Here is a 6,701-nt window from a genome sequence, read left to right as displayed (position 1 = left end):
GTGGAACCACTCTCTCTGTCTCTCTCTCTCTCTCTCTCTCTCTCTCTCTCTCGTGTGCTGTCTTCCTCTCTGTCCTCTCCTCGTGTGCTCTCTTCTCTCTCTCTCTCTCTCTCTCTGTCTCTCTGTCCTCTCTCTCTCTCTCTCTCTCTCTCTCTCTTGAGCTGTCTCCCTCTCTCTCTCTCTCTCTCCCTCATGTGCTGTCTTCCCCTATGTCTCTCTCTCTCCTCTCTCTCCCTCTCTCTCCCTCGTGTGCTGTCTTCCCCTCTGTCTGTCTCTCTCTCTCTCTCTCCTCTCCCCCCCTCTCTTCTCTCTCTCTCTCTCTCTCTCTCTCTCTTTCTCTCTCTCACGTGTGCTTGTCTCCCTCTCTGTCTCTCTTGTGTGGTCTCTCTCTCTCTCTCTCGTGTGGTGTGTCTCTCTCTCTCTTGTGACTCTTTCTCTCTCATCTCTCTCTCTCTCTCTTTCTCTCTCTCTCTCTCTCTTCTCTCTCTCTCTCTCTCTCTCTCTCTCTCTCTCTCATCTCTCTCTCTCTCTCGTGTGGTGTCTCTCTCTCTCGAGTGGCGTTTCTCTCTCGTGTGGTGTCTCTCTCTCTCTCTCTCTCTCGTGTGGTCTCTCTCTCTCTCTCTCTCTCCTCTCTCTCTCGTGTGGTGTCTCTCCCTCTCATGTCTCTCTCCCGTGTGGCGTTTCTCTCTCGTGTGGTGTCTCTCTCTCTCTCTCTCTCTCTCTCTCTCTCTCTCTCTCTCTCTCTCTCTCTCTCATGTGGTGTCTGTCTCCACACAGTGTCTAAAGAGGAGTGCTCTAAGTCTGTGGTCTGCGGCTCCAGGATCAACTGTGTGGATTTGATACGGACTGACTGACTGACAGCTCTGTCACACGCAGTCAGGCCAGTGGACGATAAGAGAACCAGGGCTCGACTCCACAGTCTTTGGGTTAAGAGAGACTGTTGAAGAGGTTGAAGGGGTCAACTGCTGGGGGGAGTGTTCTATTGGGACAGTGCTTTGTGTATCCAGCCCATCTCTAACAGGACGTGCTGAACAGCAGAGGAGTCTTCATGACACTGACCGGGGGGGGGGGGGGGGGACCAAAACAAAAGGAATAAAAGTCCAACTCCGTGGGGAGGTCTCTCTTTATACCTCAGAATTTCCTAGGTCCGGTTCGTGCTGTCTGGTAAGTAAGGCTGTTGTTGGTTTTAGTATCACGCCGTGTGTAAATGGCAGACCACCAGAGTAGGGTGGCTTGGGGTGAAACACTCCCCTCCTCTTGTAATTTTCACAGAAACCACTTTATGTCAAAAACATTTATTTTAACACTTTCACTGGATACCAACTAGTCTTGCTCAATTGAACATTTTTTTTTTAAACGTTTCTGTTTTTATTGAAAAACAAACTAAAATAAACATATCCTGCCCACTCATTTCTCTTAATAATGTGTTAGACTAAAGAGAGCCAGTTTCCACATATCTAAATGTTACCAAACATAGCTTTTTTTTTCTGTCTTTGGGCATATTGGGGGGCAGGGTTAGCCTAGTGGTTAGAGTGTAGAGGCGGTAGGGTAGCCTAGTGGTTAGAGTGTAGAGGCGGGTAGGGTAGCCTAGTGGTTAGAGTGTAGAGGCGGGTAGGGTAGCCTAGGGGTTAGAGTGTAGAGGCGGTAGGGTAGCCTAGTGGTTAGAGCATTGGACTAGTAACTGGAAGGTTGCAAGTTCAAATCCCCAAGCTGACAAGATACAAATCTGTCATTCTGCGCCTGAATAGGCAGTTAACCCACTGTTCCTGGGCCATCATTGTAAATAAGAATTTGTTCTTAACTGACTTGCCTAGTTAAATAAAGGTCAATTTCCCCCCCAAGTTACCCTAACCAGTGATATTTATTTTAGGCCTTTATGTGTTGTAAAACATTCCTGCATGCTTATTGTGTCACCATTAGATAGGTGCACCCAGGTTCTGGGGTTTATCCTGCAGCTAGAGGGAGCTAGCTGGGAGGGAGCTAGATGGAGCTGGGAGGGAGTTAGAGGGAGCTGGGAGGGAGCTAGAGGGAGCTGGGAGGGAGCTTGAGGGAGCTAGGAGGGAGCTTGAGGGAGCTAGAGGGAGCTGGGAGGGAGCTAGAGGGAGCTAGAGGGAACTAGAGGGAGCTAGAGGGAGCTTAGAGGGAGCTGGGAGGGAGCTAGAGGGAGCTGGGAGGGAGTTAGAGGGAGCTGGGAGGGAGCTGGAGGGAGCTAGATGGAGCTGGGAGGGAGCTTGAGGGAGCTAGAGGGAGCTGGGAGGGAGCTAGAGGGAACTAGAGGGAGCTAGATGGAGCTAGAGGGAGCTGGGAGGGAGCTTGAGGGAGCTAGTGGGAGCTGGGAGGGAGCTAGTGGGAGCTAGAGGGAGCTGGGAGGGAGCTGGGAGGAGCTAGAGGGAACTAGAGAGAGCTAGGAGGGAGCTAGAGGGAGCTAGTGGGAGTTTAGAGGGAACTAGAGGGAACTAGAGCGAGCTGGGGAGGGAGCAAGAGGGAGCTGGGAGGGAGTTCGAGGGAGCTAGTGGGAGCTGGGAGGGAGCTAGATGGAGCTGGGAGGGAGCTTGAGGGAGCTAGAGGGAGCTGGGAGGGAGCTAGAGGGAACTAGAGGGAGCTAGATGGAGCTAGAGGGAGCTGGGAGGGAGCTTGAGGGAGCTAGTGGGAGCTGGGAGGGAGCTAGTGGGAGCTAGAGGGAGCTGGGAGGGAGCTGGGAGGGAGCTAGAGGGAACTAGAGAGAGCTAGGAGGGAGCTAGAGGGAGCTAGTGGGAGTTAGAGGGAACTAGAGGGAACTAGAGCGAGCTGGGGAGGGAGCAAGAGGGAGCTGGGAGGGAGTTCGAGGGAGCTAGTGGGAGCTGGGAGGGAGTTAGAGAGAGCTAGAGGGAGCTAGAGGGAACTAGAGGGAACTAGAGGGAGCTGGGGAGGGAGCAAGAGGGAGCTGGGAGGGAGCTTGAGGGAGCTAGAGGGAGCTGGGAGGGAGCTAGAGGGAACTAGAGGGAGCTAGATGGAGCTAGAGGGAGCTGGGAGGGAGCTTGAGGGAGCTAGTGGGAGCTGGGAGGGAGCTAGTGGGAGCTAGAGAGCTGGAGGGAGCTGGGAGGGAGCTAGAGGGAACTAGAGAGAGCTAGGAGGGAGCTAGAGGGAGCTAGTGGGAGTTTAGAGGGAACTAGAGGGAACTAGAGGGAGCTGGGGAGGGAGCAAGAGGGAGCTGGGAGGGATGTTCGAGGGAGCTAGTGGGAGCTGGAGGGAGTTAGAGAGAGCTAGAGGGAGCGTAGAGGGAACTAGAGGGAACTAGAGGGAGCTGGGGAGGGAGCAAGAGGGAGCTGGGAGGGAGTTAGAGGGAGCTAGAGGGAGCTGGGGAGGGAGTTAGAGGGAGAGTTAGAGGGAGCTAGAGGGAACTCGAGGGAGCTGGGGAGGGAGCAAAGAGGGAGCTGGGAGGGAGTTAGAGGGAGCTAGAGGGAACTAGAGGGAGCTGGGGAGGGAGTTAGAGGGAGTTAGAGGGAGCTAGAGGGAACTAGAGGGAGCTGGGGAGGGAGCAAGCAAGAGGAGCTGGGAGGGAGTTAGAGGGAGCTAGAGGAACTAGAGGGAGCTGGGGAGGGAGCAAGAGGGAGCTGGGAGGGAGTTAGAGGGAGCTAGAGGGAACTAGAGGGAGCTGGGAGGGAGCAAGAGGGAGCTGGGAGGGAGTTAGAGGGAGCTAGAGGGAACTAGAGGGAGCTGGGGATGGGAGCAAGAGGGAGCTGGGATGGGAGCTAGAGGGAGCTGGGAGGGTGAAAATAGTTGGGGGATAGAACACAGGTTGCACACTAAGAAAGAGGGTTCCTCGCGGTTTCTTTGGGGAAAGGTGGTGGTTCTATGTGGAACATTAATGACTCACCGAACCCTCTGAGCTCTTCAATGGTTCTTTACAGTTCACAGATTGGTTCTTTACAGTTTACAAGATTGGTTCTTTACAGTTCACAAGATTGGTTCTTTACAGTTCACAAGATTGGTTCTTTACAGTTCACAAGATGGTTATTTACAGTTCACAAGATGGTTCTTTGCAGTTCACAAGATGGTTCTTCTCTCTTAGTGATAATTAAAATGTAGTGGAGGCGGATCATTAGAACGAGGGGGGCGTGGTTTGTGATAATTAAAATGTAGTGGAGGCGGATCATTTAGACGAGGGGGCGTGGTTTGTGATAATTAAAATGTAGTGGAGGCGGATCATTAGAACGAGGGGGGCGTGGTTTGTGATAATTAAAATGTAGTGGAGGCGGATCATTAGAACATGAGGAAAACATATTTTTTATAGAACCATTCTCCATAAACGTTCTATAAAGAACCATAACAAAGGTTGTATATAGGCCCAAAAAGGGTTTTGTAACCATAGCAGAACCCTATTAGGTCCTATATAGAACCGTTCAGCTGCTGTCAGAACCCCTTTAATCTCTACCTCTCTAACCGCAGATAGAGAGAGAGGTTAAAGGGGTTCTAACAGCAGATAGAGGGAGAGGTTAAAGGGCTTCTAACAGCAGATAGAGGGAGAGGTTAAAGGGCTTCTAACAGCAGATAGAGAGGGTTAAAGGGCTTCTAACAGCAGAGAGAAGAATTTAAAGAGGTTCTAACAGCAAGAGGAGAGAGGTTTTTAAAGGGGTTCTAACAGCAGATAGAGAATTTAAAGAGGTTCTAAACAGCAGAGAGAGAGGTTAAAGGGGTTCTAACAGCAGAGAGAGAGTTTAAAGGGGTTCTAACAGCAGATAGAGGGAGAGGTTTAAAGGGGCTCTAACAGCAGATAGAGGGAGAGGTTAAGGGGCTCTAACAGCAGATAGAGGGAGAGTTTAAAAGGGTTTCTAACAGCAGATAGAGAGAAAGGTTAGAGGGGTTCTAACAGCAGATGGTCGGGGTTAAAGGGGTTCTAACAGCAGATATACAGGTTAAAGTGGTTCTAACAGCAATTAAAGGGGTTCTAACAGCAGATTGAGAGGTTAAAGGGGTTCTAACAGCAGAGAGAGAGGCTAAAGGGGTTCTAACAGCAGATAGACAGGTTAAAGGGGTTCTAACAGCAGAGAGAGAGTTTAAAGGGGTTCTAACAGCAGATAGAGGGAGAGGTTAAAGGGGCTCTAACAGCAGATAGAGGGAGAGGTTAAAGGGGCTCTAACAGCAGATAGAGGGAGAGTTTAAAAGGGTTCTAACAGCAGATAGAGAGAAAGGTTAGAGGGGTTCTAACAGCAGATAGAGAGGTTAAAGGGGTTCTAACAGCAGATGGTCGGGGTTAAAGGGGTTCTAACAGCAGATATACAGGTTAAAGTGGTTCTAACAGCAATTAAAGGGGTTCTAACAGCAGATTGAGAGGTTAAAGGGGTTCTAACAGCAGAGAGAGAGGTTAAAGGGGTTCTAACAGCAGATAGACAGGTTAAAGGGGTTCTAACAGCAATTAAAGGGGTTCTAACAGCAGATAGAGAGGTTAAAGGGGTTCTAACAGCAGAGAGAGAGGTTAAAGGGGTTCCAACAGCAGATAGACAGGTTAAAGGGGTTCTAACAGCAGAAAGAGATACAGGTTAAAGGGGTTCTAACAGCAGATAGAGAGGTTAAAGGGGTTCTAACAGCAGATAGAGAATTTAAAGAGGTTCTAACAGCAGATAGAGAGGTTAAAGGGGTTCTAACAGCAGAAAGAGAGGTTAAAGGGGTTCTAACAGCAGATGGTTGGGTTAAAGGGGTTCTAACAGCAGATAGAGAGGTTAAAGGGGTTCTAACAGCAGATGGTCGGGGTTAAAGGGGTTCTAACAGCAGATAGAGGGAGATGTTAAAGGGGTTCTAACAGCAGAGAGAGAGCTTAAAAGGGTTCTAACAGCAGATAGAGAGGTTAAAGGGGTTCTAACAGCAGATAGAGAGGTTAAAGGGGTTCTAACAGCAGATAGAGAGGTTAAAGGGGTTCTAACAGCAGATAGAGGGAGATGTTAAAGGGGTTCTAACAGCAGAGTGAGAGGTTAAAGGGGTTCTAACAGCAGATAGAGGGAGGTTAAAGGGGTTCTAACAGCAGATAGAGAGAGGTTAAAGGGGCTCTAACAGCAGATAGAGGGAGGTTTAAAAAGGGTTTCTAACAGCAGATAGAGAGAAAGTTAGAGGGGTTCTAACAGCAGATAGAGAGGTTAAAGGGGTTCTAACAGCAGATGGTCGGGGTTAAAGGGGTTCTAACAGCAGATATACAGGTTAAAGTGGTTCTAACAGCAATTAAAGGGTTCTCAACAGCAGATTGAGAGGTTAAAGGGGTTCTAAAGCAGCAGAGAGAGGTTAAAGGGTTCTAACAGCAGATAGACAGGTTAAAGGGGTTCTAACAGCAGATAGAGGGAGAGGTTAAAGGGCTTCTAACAGCAGAGAGACAGGTTAAAGGGGTTCTAACAGCAGATAGAGGGAGAAGTTAAAGGGGTATTACCCAGCAAGAAGAAGAGAGGTTAAAGGGGTCTAACAGCATTAAAGGGGTTCTAACAGCAGATAGAGAGGTTAAGGGTTTCTAACAGCAGAGAGATGGTTAAAGGGGTTCCCAACAGGCAGATAGACAGGTTAAAGGGGTTCTAACAGCAGAGAGAGAGGTTAAAGGGGTTCTAACAGCAGATAGAGAATTTAAAGAGGTTCTAACAGCAGATATAGAGGTTAAAGGGGTTCTAAACGCAGAAAAGAGAGGTTAAAGGGGTTCTAACAGCAGATGGGTCTGGGTTAAAGGGGTTCTAACAGCAGATAGA

Source organism: Oncorhynchus kisutch, linkage group LG29 (genome assembly GCF_002021735.2).
Source record: "Oncorhynchus kisutch isolate 150728-3 linkage group LG29, Okis_V2, whole genome shotgun sequence".
In the NCBI taxonomy this organism is placed as follows: Eukaryota; Metazoa; Chordata; class Actinopteri; order Salmoniformes; family Salmonidae; genus Oncorhynchus; species Oncorhynchus kisutch.
The sequence above is the reverse complement of the archived record's forward strand: the minus strand, read 5'-3'. Positions refer to the sequence as shown.